The 20,612-nt window shown below is 42.1% G+C and overlaps 1 long non-coding RNA gene across 1 annotated transcript; it reads right to left on the bottom strand.

The window, feature by feature from the left end:
* Positions 1–19,585: 19,585 nt before the first annotated feature.
* LOC134932682 (uncharacterized) lies at positions 19,586–20,319 on the bottom strand. The gene is made up of 3 exons (XR_010179449.1): positions 20,233–20,319; positions 19,842–19,918; positions 19,586–19,744 (listed from the first exon to the last, which is right to left on the bottom strand). It is a non-coding gene; the product is annotated as an uncharacterized LOC134932682 (long non-coding RNA).
* Between the last annotated feature and the right edge of the window lie 293 nt (positions 20,320–20,612).

Here is a 20,612-nt window from a genome sequence, read left to right as displayed (position 1 = left end):
ATACCACATATTACAGTGCAACATGATGACATACAGCATATCACAGTACTAAATAGTGACATACCACATTTTACAGCGTTACATGATGACATAATAATTTCATTACAATAACAGACATTGATAACAGTAGCAGACTTTACAGACATCAGAAAACATAGTACATTATACAAGAATGTGGTATTACAGAAAACCACACAGAGAAAAAAATTAAAACAACTGAGACATGGAGAGCAGAGTAAGAATACTGCAGGGTTGATGCAGACATTTGGGGCAAAAAGCTTCCAGTGGTTGTATATTCCACCAACGAGAGTATTGCCCTGGGTGAAATAGGTTATGCCTAGAAAAGATGAAAAAACATGGGTGGTTGCAGCATCCTAATGCCGGGAGTATTGTCAAACCGTAACCATCGGGTCTATGTATTTTTCATCCCATTCATAGACGTACCATGTGAGGCAGCCATGTTGGGCACACTCTGAAGGTTACAAAGTGGGAGATAAGTCATACAAGGACCCAAGGCATACAGTCATACAAGGAATCAAGGCATACATGGGAAAACTAACACATATGTGGAAGTATGATATACCCTGTATGAATAGATCCATGTGAAGTACAACCTGCCCACGGAGGATGCACTACAGTATAGCATAAAGACATAGCATATCATGGGGTGGGAGTACATGGTAAAAATCAGGGAACAGTAAATACAGAAAACATACCACATATTACAGAGCTACATGATAACATACCACTCCGGCATTGGAGACTATAGCGAGAGGACATGTCTCCGTCCTCAGTGTCCTTCAGTGTCTTGCATCAGTACAGTGGTAGTGTCTTGTGCTGCATCAGTCCAGTCACAGTGGTGGTGTCCTCTGCTGCCATATGTCCAATGCTGCAGTATAAGTCCAGTCCAGTGGTGTTGTGTTGTGCTGCATCAGTCCAGTGGTGGTGTCTTGTGCTGCATCAGTCCAGTCACAGTGGTGGTGTCCTCTGCTGCCATATGTCCAATGCTGCAGTATAAGTCCAGTCCAGTGGTGTTGTGTTGTGCTGCATCAGTTCAGTGGTGGTGTATTGTGCTGCATCAGTCCAGTCACAGTGGTGGTGTCCTCTGCTGCCATATGTCCCCTGCTGCTGTACAAGTCCAGTCCATTGCAGTGGTGCTGTGTTGTCCTGCATCAGTACAGTGGTAGTGTCTTGTACTGCATCAGTCCAGTCACAGTGGTGGTGTCCTCTGCTGCCATATGTTCAGTTTTGCTGTGTAGGTCCAGTCCATTGCAGTGGTGCTGTGTTGTCCTGCATCAGTCCAGTGGTGGTGTCCCTGTGCTGTATATGTCCAGTGGTACTGCCGTATATGTCCAGTGATACTGCCATATAATTCCAGTGATACTGCCGTATATGTCCAGTGGTACTGCCATATAATTCCAGTGATACTACCGTATATATGTCCAGTGGTACTGCCGTATAAATCCAGTGACACTACCATATATGTCAAGAGAAAGAGAAGGTGCGCTATCAATAGCAGCTGGTATGGGGATGGTAAGTCCCCTGGGAAAATTGAACAACAAGAAAAAGAAAAAACTACCAGCGCTGGCTGATCATGTATGTAAAAAACACAATCTAATATCCAAAAGGCTTAATAGATAAAATATCACATTTATTTCACATGTATAAACATATAAAAGAAAAAAATAGATATATTGTTTGTTCTAAATAAATAAAATATTCGATAATAAATGCCACAAGGTGCCTGAATTATTGGTAAGTCCACATTTGGCGATTAGTAACACTCAAGGGGACCAAAGTCACTGGAGATGTCCATCAGTAATCGGTTATTTTTTGCATAAAACCGAAAGATTGCAGATGTGAGGTATTTACCAGTGATCCTGGAAGCAGATTGTGTCCACCTGTAGTATAGCTGGGTCAGTTGTCCTCTTTGGCATGGAGGGATAAGTCCAGAAAGGTGGATGCTGCTGAAAGAATGTCCCAAGTGTTGTACACCAGAGTGTCAGGAAAGCCAGTGGTAATGATGAATATCAGGGCGAATAAGATAGCTCAACGCGTTTTGCTGGTTTAGATGATCCAGCTTCCTCAGGAGCAAGTGAAATAGTGGCTGACATAAAGCCCTTTTATACCTGATGTAAGTGGCAATGATTGATTACACATGTGGTTCACATAAGATTAAAATATATAAGCCTTTTGGAAAATTCTGCTAATAATGCATGTGCTAAAATACCCATTGGTCCCACACACTAAATATAATAATACATTATCAAAACGATTTTGCGCTAAATATATATAAGTTTTAAAAGTACACATGAATCCCTAAGGCCCCGGTCACGTGACTGATGAGGTCACGTGATCGGCGTCCCGTCCAATGGAAGGGTATCATCTGTGTCATGTGATATATCACATGACCTAAACAGAAATGGGTTGCTAGGTAGCGGATCTGAATAGAGCTATGTACGGTATCGTGACGCGAAGTGTCACGTGACCGGACCAACAGCCCCGTGTTTATCGTAGCCCGGCCATCCCCGCACTGCAGATGACGGCTGACGACATGACGTGTTCAGCCTCCTGTATCAATCACATGACCGGTAAGGGTAGAGGGAGATTTATATAAAGTAAACCTCTATTGGAGGTTATGGTTCCTATGGCAACCCGTAAACCAAAAGGGGGAGTTTCAACAATACAGATAATGACATTCATAACAAAAGAAGGAGAGAGAGCGAAGAGTAATAGATAAATAATCATATCCTTTAGAGAGACCATATAATATTTTATACAAAGATTAAATTACTGATCTAGGGAGATTCATCCTGACAAGTAAGAAATTGAACAATAGTGAAAAGACATCAGATCTATTAATATGGTATTCCTTATATATGTGAAAGTAAGTTACATCAAAAAAATAATTTTAAAAATAAAATGAAATAAAGTAAACTAGAATATTTAGCTAGATGACAGAGTTTAATTCCATAGTTTCATTTAAACCCACAGGATGCAGAGAATTAAATTTCAGCATCCAGTATACCTCACGGCTACACAGTCTCTTGAATCTATCACCCCCCCTGGGAGTTGGGGCGATCTGTTCAAGGCATGTGACTGATAAACAGGATGGATTGGAATTATGTTTTGAAAAGTAGTGTCGTGAGACACTATGAGTTTGACATTTGTTTATAATATTCCTTCTGTGTTCCATGAAGCGAACCCGTAATTTTCTAGTTGAGCGTCCTATATAATTAAGTTCGCAACTACAGGTTAACAGATAGATAACAAAGGTCGTCTCACAGTTCATAAAGGTTTTTAGTTCATAGGTCTCATTAAAATATGGTATATTAATTGAATTGGTCTTGCGTTGTATGTGCGAACACATCGTACATCTTGTCAAGCCACATTTGTGGAAACCCAATGGTTTTGTACTGAGCCATTCTACACCTTTCCGAGTACTAGATTCTTTTATACTTTTTAGATGACTAGGAGCCAGAATGGTTTTTAACGACCTATTTTTCCTATAGGTAATTTGTAGTTGAGTGGGCAAAATGGTATTGAGTATATTGTCTTGTTTTAGTATTTTATAGTTTCGTGACACTATAGATTTTATTTCTTGGGCACATCGGTTATATTTACAGATAAAGGAGAATTCCCTGTTTCCCTGTTTTTCCACTTTATGTATGGATTTTTTCTTCTGATGAAGAAGTTGTTGTCTATCCATATTATAAACCTCTAAATAGGCCTGTCGTAGTAATGTCTGAGGGTAATCTCTAATCCTAAAGGAATCTATTAATTCCTTGGCCTGTAAGGCGAATGTCTCGATGGTAGAACAATTATGGCGTAGCCTCATAAATTGACCTTTAGGAATATTATCCTTCCAGGGTCTGTAATGTGAGCTGGTATAGTGTAAATATGAATGAGTGTTCACCGGTTTAGTATAATTGGAAGTTACAATCTCATTATTCATTATTTCTAGTGTCAAGTCAAGGAAGTCCACACGGGTCCTACTAAATGTGTAAGTGAAGGATAAATTAAATAAATTGGTGTTAAGAGTGTAAACAAAATGATTAGCAGATAACTCATCCCCATCCCAAATAATAAATAAATCATCAATGTAACGGCCATAGAAGACCAGGCATGCCCCCCATGGACCATTCCAAACAAGTTGTTCCTCAAAATCGCCCATGTATAAATTTGCATAACTGGGGGTGAACCTGGTCCCCATGGCCATTCCCATCACCTGTAGATAATAACGATCTAAAAACGTAAAATAATTGTGAGTGAGAATAAACGTGATGCACTGTAAAAGAAACAATCTATGATCCACACTTAGGGATTCATGTGTACTTTTAAAACTTATATATCTATTTAGCGCAAAATCGTTTTGATAATGTATTATTATATTTAGTGTGTGGGATCAATGGGTATTTTAGCACATGCATTATTAGCAGAATTTTCCAAAAGGCTTATATATTTTAATCTTATGTGAACCACATGTGTAATCAATCATTGCCACTTACATCAGGTATAAAAGGGCTTTATGTCAGCCACTATTTCATTTGCTCCTGAGGAAGCTGGATCATCTAAACCAGCATAACGCGTTGAGCTATCTTATTTAGAGATGAGCGCCTGAAATTTTTCGGGTTTTGTGTTTTGGTTTTGGGTTCGGTTCCGCGGCCGTGTTTTGGGTTCGAACGCGTTTTGGCAAAACCTCACCGAATTATTTTTGTCGGATTCGGGTGTGTTTTGGATTCGGGTGTTTTTTTCCAAAAACACTAAAAAACAGCTTAAATCATAGAATTTGGGGGTCATTTTGATCCCAAAGTATTATTAACCTCAAAAACCATAATTTACACTCATTTTCAGTCTATTCTGAATACCTCACACCTCACAATATTATTTTTAGTCCTAAAATTTGCACCGAGGTCGCTGTGTGAGTAAGATAAGCGACCCTAGTGGCCGACACAAACACCGGGCCCATCTAGGAGTGGCACTGCAGTGTCACGCAGGATGTCCCTTCCAAAAAACCCTCCCCAAACAGCACATGACGCAAAGAAAAAAAGAGGCGCAATGAGGTAGCTGTGTGAGTAAGATTAGCGACCCTAGTGGCCGACACAAACACCGGGCCCATCTAGGAGTGGCACTGCAGTGTCACGCAGGATGGCCCTTCCAAAAAACCCTCCCCAAACAGCACATGACGCAAAGAAAAAAAGAGGCGCAATGAGGTAGCTGACTGTGTGAGTAAGATTAGCGACCCTAGTGGCCGACACAAACACCGGGCACATCTAGGAGTGGCACTGCAGTGTCACGCAGGATGTCCCTTCCAAAAAACCCTCCCCAAACAGCACATGACGCAAAGAAAAAAAGAGGCGCAATGAGGTAGCTGTGTGAGTAAGATTAGCGACCCTAGTGGCCGACACAAACACCGGGCCCATCTAGGAGTGGCACTGCAGTGTCACGCAGGATGTCCCTTCCAAAAAACCCTCCCCAATCAGCACATGATGCAAAGAAAAAGAAAAGAAAAAAGAGGTGCAAGATGGAATTATCCTTGGGCCCTCCCACCCACCCTTATGTTGTATAGACAAAACAGGACATGCACACTTTAACCAACCCATCATTTCAGTGACAGGGTCTGCCACACGACTGTGACTGATATGACGGGTTGGTTTGGACCCCCCCCAAAAAAGAAGCAATTAATCTCTCCTTGCACAAACTGGCTCTACAGAGGCAAGATGTCCACCTCATCTTCACCCTCCGATATATCACCGTGTACATCCCCCTCCTCACAGATTATCAATTCGTCCCCACTGGAATCCACCATCTCAGCTCCCTGTGTACTTTGTGGAGGCAATTGCTGCTGGTCAATGTCTCCGCGGAGGAATTGATTATAATTCATTTTAATGAACATCATCTTCTCCACATTTTCTGGATGTAACCTCGTACGCCGATTGCTGACAAGGTGAGCGGCGGCACTAAACACTCTTTCGGAGTACACACTTGTGGGAGGGCAACTTAGGTAGAATAAAGCCAGTTTGTGCAAGGGCCTCCAAATTGCCTCTTTTTCCTGCCAGTATAAGTACGGACTGTGTGACGTGCCTACTTGGATGCGGTCACTCATATAATCCTCCACCATTCTATCAATGTTGAGAGAATCATATGCAGTGACAGTAGACGACATGTCCGTAATCGTTGTCAGGTCCTTCAGTCCGGACCAGATGTCAGCATCAGCAGTCGCTCCAGACTGCCCTGCATCACCGCCAGCGGGTGGGCTCGGAATTCTGAGCCTTTTCCTCGCACCCCCAGTTGCGGGAGAATGTGAAGGAGGAGATGTTGACAGGTCGCGTTCCGCTTGACTTGACAATTTTGTCACCAGCAGGTCTTTCAACCCCAGCAGACCTGTGTCTGCCGGAAAGAGAGATCCAAGGTAGGCTTTAAATCTAGGATCGAGCACGGTGGCCAAAATGTAGTGCTCTGATTTCAACAGATTGACCACCCGTGAATCCTTGTTAAGCGAATTAAGGGCTGCATCCACAAGTCCCACATGCCTAGCGGAATCGCTCCGTGTTAGCTCCTTCTTCAATGCCTCCAGCTTCTTCTGCAAAAGCCTGATGAGGGGAATGACCTGACTCAGGCTGGCAGTGTCTGAACTGACTTCACGTGTGGCAAGTTCAAAGGGCATCAGAACCTTGCACAACGTTGAAATCATTCTCCACTGCACTTGAGACAGGTGCATTCCATCTCCTATATCGTGCTCAATTGTATAGGCTTGAATGGCCTTTTGCTGCTCCTCCAACCTCTGAAGCATATAGAGGGTTGAATTCCACCTCGTTACCACTTCTTGCTTCAGATGATGGCAGGGCAGGTTCAGTAGTTTTTGGTGGTGCTCCAGTCTTCTGTACGTGGTGCCTGTACGCCGAAAGTGTCCCGCAATTCTTCTGGCCACCGACAGCATCTCTTGCACACCCCTGTCGTTTTTTAAAAAATTCTGCACCACCAAATTCAAGGTATGTGCAAAACATGGGACGTGCTGGAATTTGCCCATATTTAATGCACACACAATATTGCTGGCGTTGTCCGATGCCACAAATCCACAGGAGAGTCCAATTGGGGTAAGCCATTCCGCGATGATCTTCCTCAGTTGCCGTAAGAGGTTTTCAGCTGTGTGCGTATTCTGGAAAGCGGTGATACAAAGCGTAGCCTGCCTAGGAAAGAGTTGGCGTTTGCGAGATGCTGCTACTGGTGCCGCCGCTGCTGTTCTTGCGGCGGGAGTCCATACATCTACCCAGTGGGCTGTCACAGTCATATAGTCCTGACCCTGCCCTGCTCTACTTGTCCACATGTCCGTGGTTAAGTGGACATTGGGTACAACTGCATTTTTTAGGACACTGGTGAGTCTTTTTCTGACGTCCGTGTACATTCTCGGTATCGCCTGCCTAGAGAAGTGGAACCTAGATGGTATTTGGTAACGGGGGCACACTGCCTCAATAAATTGTCTAGTTCCCTGTGAACTAACGGCGGATACCGGACGCACGTCTAACACCAACATAGTTGTCAAGGACTCAGTTATCCGCTTTGCAGTAGGATGACTGCTGTGATATTTCATCTTCCTCGCAAAGGACTGTTGAACAGTCAATTGCTTACTGGAAGTAGTACAAGTGGGCTTACGACTTCCCCTCTGGGATGACCATCGACTCCCAGCGGCAACAACAGCAGCGCCAGCAGCAGTAGGCGTTACACGCAAGGATGCATCGGAGGAATCCCAGGCAGGAGAGGACTCGTCAGACTTGCCAGTGACATGGCCTGCAGGACTATTGGCATTCCTGGGGAAGGAGGAAATTGACACTGAGGGAGTTGGTGGGGTGGTTTGCGTGAGCTTGGTTACAAGAGGAAGGGATTTACTGGTCAGTGGACTGCTTCCGCTGTCACCCAAAGTTTTTGAACTTGTCACTGACTTATTATGAATGCGCTGCAGGTGACGTATAAGGGAGGATGTTCCGAGGTGGTTAACGTCCTTACCCCTACTTATTACAGCTTGACAAAGGGAACACACGGCTTGACACCTGTTGTCCGCATTTCTGGTGAAATACCTCCACACCGAAGAGCTGATTTTTTTGGTATTTTCACCTGGCATGTCAACGGCCATATTCCTCCCACGGACAACAGGTGTCTCCCCGGGTGCCTGACTTAAACAAACCACCTCACCATCAGAATCCTTCTGGTCAATTTCCTCCCCAGCGCCAGCAACACCCATATCCTCCTCATCCTGGTGTACTTCAACACTGACATCTTCAATCTGACTATCAGGAACTGGACTGCGGGTGCTCCTTCCAGCACTTGCAGGGGGCATGCAAATAGTGGAAGGCGCATGCTCTTCACGTCCAGTGTTGGGAAGGTCAGGCATCGCAAACGACACAATTGGACTCTCCTTGTGGATTTGGGATTTCAAAGAACGCACAGTTCTTTGCGGTGCTTTTGCCAGCTTGAGTCTTTTCAGTTTTCTAGCGAGAGGCTGAGTGCTTCCATCCTCATGTGAAGCTGAACCACTAGCCATGAACATAGGCCAGGGCCTCAGCCGTTCCTTGCCACTCCGTGTGGTAAATGGCATATTGGCAAGTTTACGCTTCTCCTCCGACAATTTTATTTTAGGTTTTGGAGTCCTTTTTTTTCTGATATTTGGTGTTTTGGATTTGACATGCTCTGTACTATGACATTGGGCATCGGCCTTGGCAGACGACGTTGCTGGCATTTCATCGTCTCGGCCATGACTAGTGGCAGCAGCTTCAGCACGAGGTGGAAGTGGATCTTGATCTTTCCCTAATTTTGGAACCTCAACTTTTTTGTTCTCCATATTTTATAGGCAGAACTAAAAGGCACCTCAGGTAAACAATGGAGATGGATGGATTGGATACTAGTATACAATTATGGACGGACTGCCACGGTTAGGTGGTATAAAAAAACCACGGTTAGGTGGTATATATTGTAATACAATTATGGATGGACGGACTGCCTGCCGAGTGCCGACACAGAGGTAGCCACAGCCATGAACTACCGCACTGTACACTGGTTGATAAAGAGATAGTAGTATACTCGTAACAACTAGTATGACACTATGACGGTATAAAGAATGAAAAAAAAACCACGGTTAGGTGGTATATATTATAATAATACAATTATGGATGGACGGACTGCCTGCCGAGTTCCGACACAGAGGTAGCCACAGCCGTGAACTACCGCACTGTACACTGGTTGATAAAGAGATAGTAGTATACTCGTAACAACTAGTATGACTGACTATGACGGTATAAAGAATGAAAAAAAAACCACGGTTAGGTGGTATATATTGTAATACAATTATGGATGGACGGACTGCCTGCCGACTGCCGACACAGAGGTAGCCACAGCCGTGAACTACCGCACTGTACACTGGTTGATAAAGAGATAGTAGTATACTCGTAACAACTAGTATGACTGACTATGACGGTATAAAGAATGAAAAAAAAACCACGGTTAGGTGGTATATATTGTAATACAATTATGGATGGACGGACTGCCTGCCGAGTTCCGACACAGAGGTAGCCACAGCCGTGAACTACCGCACTGTACACTGGTTGATAAAGAGATAGTAGTATACTCGTAACAACTAGTATGACTGACTATGACGGTATAAAGAATGAAAAAAAAACCACGGTTAGGTGGTATATATTATAATACAATTATGGATGGACGGACTGCCTGCCGACTGCCGACACAGAGGTAGCCACAGCCGTGAACTACCGCACTGTACACTGGTTGATAAAGAGATAGTAGTATACTCGTAACAACTAGTATGACACTATGACGGTATAAAGAATGAAAAAAAAACCACGGTTAGGTGGTATATATTATAATACAATTATGGATGGACGGACTGCCTGCCGACTGCCGACACAGAGGTAGCCACAGCCGTGAACTACCGCACTGTACACTGGTTGATAAAGAGATAGTAGTATACTCGTAACAACTAGTATGACACTATGACGGTATAAAGAATGAAAAAAAAACCACGGTTAGGTGGTATATATTATAATACAATTATGGATGGACGGACTGCCTGCCGAGTGCCGACACAGAGGTAGCCACAGCCGTGAACTACCGCACTGTACACTGGTTGATAAAGAGATAGTAGTATACTCGTAACAACTAGTATGACTGACTATGACGGTATAAAGAATGAAAAAAAAACCACGGTTAGGTGGTATATATTATAATACAATTATGGATGGACGGACTGCCTGCCGACTGCCGACACAGAGGTAGCCACAGCCGTGAACTACCGCACTGTACACTGGTTGATAAAGAGATAGTAGTATACTCGTAACAACTAGTATGACACTATGACGGTATAAAGAATGAAAAAAAAACCACGGTTAGGTGGTATATATTATAATACAATTATGGATGGACGGACTGCCTGCCGACTGCCGACACAGAGGTAGCCACAGCCGTGAACTACCGCACTGTACACTGGTTGATAAAGAGATAGTAGTATACTCGTAACAACTAGTATGACACTATGACGGTATAAAGAATGAAAAAAAAACCACGGTTAGGTGGTATATATTATAATAATACAATTATGGATGGACGGACTGCCTGCCGACTGCCGACACAGAGGTAGCCACAGCCGTGAACTACCGCACTGTACACTGGTTGATAAAGAGATAGTAGTATACTCGTAACAACTAGTATGACTATGACGACGGTATAAAGAAAGAAAAAAAAATACCACGGTTAGGTGGTATATAATTATACAATTATGGATGGACGGACTGCCTGCCGAGTGCCGACTGCCGACACAGAGGTAGCCACAGCCGTGAACTACCGCACTGTACTGTGTCTGCTGCTAATATAGACTGGTTGATAAAGAGATAGTATACAACAATATACTACTATACTGGTGGTCAGGCACTGGTCACCACTAGTCACACTGGCAGTGGCACTCCTGCAGCAAAAGTGTGCACTGTTTAATTTTAAATTAATATAATATTATGTACTCCTGGCTCCTGCTATAACAACCTGCAGTGCTCCCCAGTCTCCCCCACAATTATTATAAGCTTTTATACATTGATGTGCAGCACACTGGGCTGAGCTGAGTGCACACAGACTGAGTCACACTGTGTGACTGCTGTGTATCGTTTTTTTCAGGCAGAGAACGGATATAGCAGAGAACGGATATATTAAATAAAAGTTAACTTAACAACAACTGCACTGGTCACTGTGGTAAACTCTGTCTGCACAATCTCTCTCTCTCTCTTCTAATCTATTCTAATGGAGAGGACGCCAGCCACGTCCTCTCCCTATCAATCTCAATGCACGTGTGAAAATGGCGGCGACGCGCGGCTCCTTATATAGAATCCGAGTCTCGCGAGAATCCGACAGCGTCATGATGACGTTCGGGCGCGCTCGGGTTAACCGAGCAAGGCGGGAAGATCCGAGTCGCTCGGACCCGTGAAAAAAAAAGTGAAGTTCGTGCGGGTTCGGATTCAAAGAAACCGAACCCGCTCATCTCTAATCTTATTCGCCCTGATATTCATCATTACCACTGGCTTTCCTGACACTCTGGTGTACAACACTTGGGACATTCTTTCAGCAGCATCCACCTTTCTGGACTTATCCCTCCATGCCAAAGAGGACAACTGACCCAGCTATACTACAGGTGGACACAATCTGCTTCCAGGATCACTGGTAAATACCTCACATCTGCAATCTTTCGGTTTTATGCAAAAAATAACCGATTACTGATGGACATCTCCAGTGACTTTGGTCCCCTTGAGTGTTACTAATCGCCAAATGTGGACTTACCAATAATTCAGGCACCTTGTGGCATTTATTATCGAATATTTTATTTATTTAGAACAAACGATATATCTATTTTTTTCTTTTATATGTTTATACATGTGAAATAAATGTGATATATTATCTATTAAGCCTTTTTGATATTAGATTGTGTTTTTTATATACATGATCAGCCAGCACTGGTAGTTTTTTCTTTTTCTTGTTGTTCAACACTACCATATATGTCCGGTGGTACTGCCGTATAATTTCAGTGGTACTGGCGTATAAGTCCAGTGTTACTGCTGTATAAATCCATTCCAGTGGTACTGCCGTATAAGTCCAGTGGTATTGCCGTACAATTCCAGTGATACTGCTGTATAATTCCAGTGATACTGCCGTATAATTCCACTGGTACTGGCATATAAGTCAAGTGATACTGTCGTATAAATCCAGCACAGTGGTACTGCCGTATAAATCCTGTGGTACTGCCGTATAATTCCAGTGGTACTGCCGTATAAGTCCAGTGGTACTGCCGTATAATTCCAGTGATACTTCTGTATAATTCCAGTAATACTGTCGTATAAATCCAGTGGTACTGGCGTATAAATCCAGTGATACTGTCGTATAAATCCAGTCCGGTGGTACTGCCATATAAGTCCAGTGGTACTGCCGTATAATTCCAGTGATACTGCCGTATAATTGCAGTGGTACTCGCGTATAAGTCCAGTGATACTGCCATATAAATCCAGTAATACTGCCATATAAGTCCAGTGGTACTGCCGTATAAGTCCAGTCCAGTGGAGCTGCCATATAAGTTCAGTGGTGCTGTCCTGTGCTGTATATTATTTACTCCAAATAAATGGGTTATTAATATTTAATCCAAATAATTTATACAGCGTTTGCACTGTGTGGGGTAGAGCTTTCCTTTGCTGCATTTTGTTATATAACTCCAGAAAAATAATGTATAACAAAAATTTGGAGGATAAAATAAGGAAAGATCAAGAACCACTTCCTCCTACTGCTGCTGCTGCTGCCGCTGCTGTTGTTGCTGCTGGGAGTCGATCATCATTCCAGAGGGGAAGTCAGAAGACTACTTCAACTCAGCAAAGGACTGTCCAACAGTCTTTTGTGAGGAAGATGAAATATGATAGCAGTCATCCTGTTGTAAAGCGGATAACTGAGGCCTTGACAACTATGTTGGTGTTAAACGTGCGTCCGGTATCCGCCATTAGTGCAGTTGGACTGCAGTGCCAACCCTTCATGGGCCAGGTGTTTGTGCTGTACACTTGTGTCGCTTAGCTTAGTCATCCAGCAACCTTGGTGCACCTCTTTTTTCTCTTTGCACCATGTGCTGTTTGGGGACTAATTTTTTTAAGTGCCATCCTGTCTGCCATTGCAGTGCCAACCCAAGATGGGCTAGGTGTTTGTGCAGCACACTTGTGTCGCTTAGCTTAGTCATACAGCTACCTCATTGCGCCTCTTTTTTTCTTTGCATCATGTGCTGTTTGGGGACTAATTTTTTAAGTGCCATCCTGTCTGCCACTACAGTGCCACTCCTAGATGGGCCAGGTGTTTGTGCCGCAAACTTGTGTCGCTTAGCTTAGTTATACAGCTACCTCATTGCACCTCTTTTACTTCTTTGCATCATGTGCTGTTTGGGGACTATTTTTTTGAAAAGTGCCATCCTGTCTGCCACTGCAGTGCCACTCCTAGATGGGCCAGGTGTTTGTACCGCATACTTATGTTGCTTAGCTTAGTCATGCAGCTACCTCATTGCACCTCTTTTACTTCTTTGCATGATCTGCTATTTGGGGCCTAGTTTTTTAAGTGCCATATTGTCTGCCACTGCAGTGCCACTCCTAGATGGGCCAGGTGTTTGTGCCGCACACTTGTGTCGCTTAGCTTAGTCATACAGCTACCTCATTGCACCTCTTTTTCTTCTTTGTATCATGTGCTGTTTGGGGACTATTTTTTAAATCTGCCATCCTGTCTGCCACTGCAGTGTCACTCCTAGATGGTCCAGGTGTTTGTGCCGCCCACTTGTGTCGCATAGCTTAGTCACACAGCCACCTCGATGCAACCTTTTTGCCTAAAACAATAGTGTGAGGTGTTCAGAATAGACTAGAAATGAGTGGAAATAAATGTTATTGAGGTTAATAATACCGTAGGATCAAAATTACCCCCAAATTCTGTGACTTTAGCTGTTTTTATGTTTTTTTTTCAAAAATTATCCAGATCCAAAACCAAAACACGAAAGGGTGGTTTTGGCAAAAAAGAATTTATAGGAGCGCTGAAAAAATGTCATTCAATTACTTAATAGTAGTTTTATTTAAATACATTCATAAGACAAAATAAAAATACTTTAAAATTGTGCAATTTGATTTAAGCCCATGTCCATATCTCCTTAAAAAGCCATCTCAAAAGGCTATATATGTACCAATCCAACTGACTGTTTGTAACAGACTTGTGTCTCAGTGCTCCAATGGACACCAAATCCCTTTATGTAACAGTTTTTTACAGTCTCTGTGGTACCACTTAAATTTGTATCCAAGCACGGGGGAGAGCGCTGTGGCTGCCTGAATAACCACAGCAGTATGCTACGACCCCTAGTTTTTGCAGCCGTAATATGGACAGCTTGTTACTCACGGCTGTCACGGTTGTTCACGGCTGCCACGGCTTTAGCTTCTCTTGCAAGGGGAGCGGACCTCCTTAGCCAGGCACCGCTTCAGCTGTGTCCCCAATCAGAACGGCTCGTTGGCCCGCCATGCAGTCACAAGGAAGATGGTTGGACTATGGGCAGTAGAATCCCAGCAAAAATGCATTTTTGCTGGGATTCTACTGCCCATAGTCCAACCATCTTCCTTGTGACTGCACGGCGGGCCGACGAGCCGTTCTGATTGGGGACACAGCTGAAGCGGTGCCTGGCTAAGGAGATCCGCTCCCCTTGCAAGAGAAGCTAAAGCCGTGGCAGCCGTGAACAACCGTGACAGCCGTGAGTAACAAGCTTTCCATATTACGGCTGCAAAAACTAGGCGTCGTAGCATACTGCTGTGGTTATTCAGGCAGCCACAGCGCTCTCCCCCGTGCTTGGATACAAATTTAAGTGGTACCACAGAGACTGTAAAAAACTGTTACATAAAGGGATTTGGTGTCCATTGGAGCACTGAGACACAAGTCTGTTACAAACAGTCAGTTGGACTGGTACATATATAGCCTTTTGAGATGGCTTTTTAAGGAGATATGGACATGGGCTTGAATCAAATTGCACAATTTTAAAGTATTTTTATTTTGTCTTATGAATGTATTTAAATAAAACTACTATTAAGTAATTGAATGACATTTTTTCAGCGCTCCTATAAATTCTTTTTTGTAATTCTGTTTTGTAGTGGGTGGAACAGCACCGCCAGTAGGAGCTGCAGAGATTTGTTATTTATTGAAGTGGTATATGTGTATAGATTTTTTGGTGGATTAATAAGCGCTTTGTTTTTATTTTTATTAATTCTTTCTATGGTTTTGGCAAAACCTATACAGATCCAAAACACGAGAACGGAACCAGAACCAAAACCAAAACACAACACACAAAAAGTGCCCGCTGCACATCTCTAATGATGACATACAGTACTGCGTATCACATCAGTACAGTATGACCTACCACATACTACAATGTTACATGATGACATACCACACATTACAGTAGTACAGGATGACATACCACATAGCAAAGGGCTACATGATGATATACCGCATATTACAGCAGTACAGGATGACATACCACATATTACAGCAGTACATTATGACATACCACACATTACAGCAGTCAGAGCCGGCCCTAACCAATATGATGCCCTAGGCAAGATTTTGGCTGGTGCCCCCTAGCACCACCGCTGGTTCCGCATCTGACTTTGCACATCTTTCCTAGCACCATAACACCTCACCCATAGCAGTCCTTATTTTGGTGTTTGTACCCCCTATACTTTAAATAGGAACAGCTCGCACATTTGGCGCACAGCCCAAAAAGGGGTGTATTTTTGCTGGCAAGGGGCATGGACATACAATAGTAACCCCACTTCCAATTACACCACACAGTACTGCAACTTTATTCACATTTGATCATGCGATAGTGTCCATAATTCATATTACATCCCACAGGAGTATCACTTTACCTTATAAACGTTAGTCCTCACAGTAGAGCCCCTTATTCACATTACATCACACTGAATTGCTCCTTATTCACATTACACTACACCCTATTGCTCTTTATTCACATTAGACGACACAGTAGTGCCCTTTCTATACGCAACACCACATAGTAGAACACCTTATACACATAATACCACACATTAGTAATGCATTTATACACATAATTCCACACAGTAATGCCCCTTACACATATGAGACACCTTATTAATGTCCTTATAAACATAATGCGCCTTGCGCATTATGACAACCTTCATTAATGCCCTTTTACGCATAATGTCCCTTACACATATGCCGTACATTATTAATGCCCTTATACACATAATGACACATAGTGCCACCTACACATTTGCTGCACATTATTAGTGCCCCTTTACACATAATGACACACATACAGTAGTACCCTGTTACACATATGCCACACATTATTAATGCCCTTATACACATAATGATACACATAGTGCCCCTTACACATATGTTGCCATTATTAATGCATTTTACATGACACACATAATGCTCCTTACACATATTGTGAACACTACTGCACAACCAACCCACTCACATGCACACAGCACTCACATTGCTACTAACACTGTGACCTCTGCCTCTGCTTGGATACATATGTGTCCTCATAAATCTTGCCTCAATGCTAACGTCGGGCACCTTTTTTGATGAAAATGCATCTTAATTGCATTGCTCTGTGGCTAGGATGCACAAGCAGCTTCTACTGATTAAAATGATATGCAGCATGCCTATATACTGTGTGAGACTGTGGCTGTATCTGCATATGAAATGCTACACACAGCATATAGGCATGCTGCATATCATTTTAATCAGCAGAAGCTGCTGATGCCCCTAGGCATATCAAATGCCATAGGCAATTGCCTAGTTTGCGCTATGTGATGATATACCGCATATTACTGCAGTACAGGATGACATACCACATATCACAGCAGTACAGGATGATATACCACATATCACAGCAGTACAGGATGATATACCACATATTACAGCAGTACAGAATGACAAACCACATATCACAGCGCTATATGATGATATACCGCATATCACAGCAGTACATGATAACATAGCACATATCACAGCGCTACATGATGAAATGCTGCCTATTACTGACCTACATGATAACTAACCACTGCCATTTTAACAAGCTGGGCTCATTTAGAATATAGGGGTCTATTTACTAAGCCTTGGAGAGAGATAAAATGGAGAGAGATCAAGTAACAACCAATCAGCTCCTGTCATTTTTCAAACACAGCCTGTAACATGGCAGTTAGGAGCTGATTGGTTGGTACTTTATCTATCTCCATTTTATGTACACCAAGGCTTAGTTAATAGACCCCATAAGTTTTATTGCAAATATACTGAGCACAAAATAAACAAAACAATATAAACATATCTTGACAGGGATTTTTAAGAACATAAATGTTCACATTATTCAATAAAAATATATGCATTTGTATTATAATTAGCTTGCCAAATTCTGAAAATGTTAGAAAGCTGGCACACATTCAACTTTTTCTTTGCCAATAATTCTTTAAGACATTGCCATTTAAATGTAATAAGTATTATGTTTATTGGTGAACTATCTGCATGGAGCACTTGCATCCTGTGTTGCCCTAGGTGGAATGTGGCACTGTAGAAAGTCATGTAGTTAGTGCTTTGCTACAAATGTGTAATGGGGGTAATTCAGAGTTGATCGCAGAGGCAAATTTGTTAGCTAATGGGCAAAACCATGTGCACTGCGGGGGGGGGGGGGGGGCAGATATAACATGTGTAGAGAGAGTTAAGGGCCCCATGCACTAGAACGATAATGCCCGATTTCATACGATTTCGGCCATTCATGCCGATATATCGGATGAAATCGGGCATTTCAGATGTGTTTTACATCCGTTCCGATGCGCGTTCCCGTGAGCATCGGAACGGATGCCCTATATTGACTGTGCTGCACTCGTGGTATGTTTAACCCCGCAGGCATGGCTGGGATCGCACAAGATACATCGTAAGCAAAAGGACCGCATACGATGTATCTTATGCGATCCTGTCCCCCAGGAGGCTTCCGGGATGATCACCTGCGACATGAGGGTCCGACATGTCGCATTAGTGTATGGGGCCCTTTAGATTTGGGTGGAGTATGTTCAATCTGAAATATAAATTGCAGTGTAAAAATAAAGCAGCCAGTATTTACCCTGCACAGAAACAATATAACCCACACGAATCTAACTCTCTCTGCAAATGTTATATCCGCTCCACCTGCAGTGCACATGGTTTTGCACAACTGCTAACAAAATTGCTGCTGCGATCAACTCTGAATAACCTCCAATGTTACAATTCTGGGTGGATATACACTTTCCCCAAAATAAAATTGTCTCTGTATGGCAAATCACGTCCCTTAAATTCCACTGCAAACGACATCAAAGCAGTAAAATAAAATAAAAAATAAACAAACAATAGCTGTTGTTCATTGAACAAATTAGTAAAAGCAATATAACTATAATAGCTTCCAATACACTATTTCAGTTTGAATGAAAAGTACAGTAGTTAGAGTCGACAAATGTAATTGATATGTGCCTTTGATGTGGTGGAGGAGGGCGATTACTATCATGTATATTTTGTTGTTGCAAAGCCTAGTGGAGTGGCTGCTGATTAGAAAAAAAATGGCAGACCAGGTGAACGTGCTGATTCACACTGGCATTGGAACATCACAGGGATGAGTGAAGAGGTGGAGCATCAGGTTGCAGCTTTGGCACAGTTTAATGTTACAGGAAGTCTATAATAAGTTTAAAGTAGTTTTGCCAAAGTTTTCTCTACTAAATAGAAGTATGAAGGACCACCTTTATGCCAACAGTACCCAGTAAGCAGCAGTATTGGTTGGGAACATAGCCAGGGCCGGCAACAAAAATCTCGGGGCCCGGTACACTTCTGTCTCTGCCCCCCCACCTCCTTGAACTTGTACCACACAGGAAAATGTATATATATATATATATATATATATATATATATAAATCCACAACAGAGGAGCACTCACCAGTCTTCAAAGCAGTTTTTTCTTTTATTTTCAACAAATCATGAGTGAAGGGGGTGTCGACGTTTCGGTCCCAGCTGGGACCGAAACGTTGACACCCCCTTCACTCATGATTTGTTGAAAATAAAAGAAAAAACTGCTTTGAAGAGTGGTGAGTGCTCCTCTATTGTGGATTTATATTGGAACTGATGGGTCAGAGTTATCTATCACTATATGGAAGTCACCCCAGCATATACTCAAAAGGCCAGAGTGTGGACTGTTTGGAAATTGTATGTATATATATATATATATATATATATATATAAAACAAGGTGTACCCTAAGGCGCTTGGTGAGAGAACTGCACCTCAAGAAGAACCTCCTGTATAAGGCTCAAAGATAACAAGAATAAGATACAGATCTGAGGGCACTAATTAACAGTACTATTAGTCATATTAATACCCAAATTAGCATATAAACAATTTAAAAGATCAGTTTTGATATTTATTGTGTACATACAATATAGCAATATCACAAAAATGAAATTCCAAGTATTATCCGATTAATATTCTATTAATGAAACAGTCCTTTATCAGCATGTAGCATAGATGGACTCAATGCTTGAAAGATTCCTTCTTTATCAGCATGTAGCATGGATGGAAACAATGCTTGGAAAAAACCAACGCGTTTTGTCCCTTCTGGGACTTCCTCAGGGGTGTGGATTCTAAATGGTAAAATATAATTACTAAATAATGAACAATAATTCTAAACCAGTACTAACAACCTCTCAACGAGGATTATTGTAATGAAACTATACATACCAAATGCCGAATAATTTAAAAGAATCCTGCAGAAGCATGTACATCACTGTGTGTGTCGATATGCACGAATTTAAAACCTAATAGATAAAACAATATATTGAAAAAAAATTGAAAAAATTTGTTAAAAAAACTCTAAAAAAGGTCTCTAAAGTGAAAGAAGGAGTTGAGGATGGACAGGTGAGGGAGACAAAACGATAATATATACCAAGTTACTTTGATAAGTAACTTAATTGCGTGATTCCATATTTAAACAGAATCCAACAGAAAACAATTCAGAATATGGTCAATTAAGTGACCTTTATTGAGAAGAGAATTAAGGCTTAATCAATAAAGGACAAAGGAGTGGTTTTATAGCCTAAACAGTGGTTTAAGGAAAAGGAACAATACATACCGATCTTAGGTATAGGGAAAGTTTGGCCCTGACTCTATAGAAGGATAGTAACCAACTTCAAATAGCCGCAACACAGCTAATAGACCTAAAAAGTGAGTTAACAATTTAGATGTAATTATTACCTTAAAATATACTCTATTAAATCTTATTCCCAGTATATGACTCATTGTTGGTATATGAGTATACAAAGAAAAGAGGTTCTGGCTCCAAATCTTTTGTTATTATTATTATTATTATTGTTCTTATTTTTACTAATAATAGTATATTGGACATTGGATAAAAATGTATCAATATTTCCTAACATACCAATATAGACCAGATTTATTTTACCAAAGATATATATGCATAGAAAACCATACAAGTATAAACAGACTCTTTAA

The sequence above is a fragment of the Pseudophryne corroboree genome, chromosome 6 (genome assembly GCF_028390025.1).
Source record: "Pseudophryne corroboree isolate aPseCor3 chromosome 6, aPseCor3.hap2, whole genome shotgun sequence".
Taxonomy (NCBI): domain Eukaryota; kingdom Metazoa; phylum Chordata; class Amphibia; order Anura; family Myobatrachidae; genus Pseudophryne; species Pseudophryne corroboree.
This window is presented reverse-complemented; position numbering and strand designations above follow the sequence as displayed.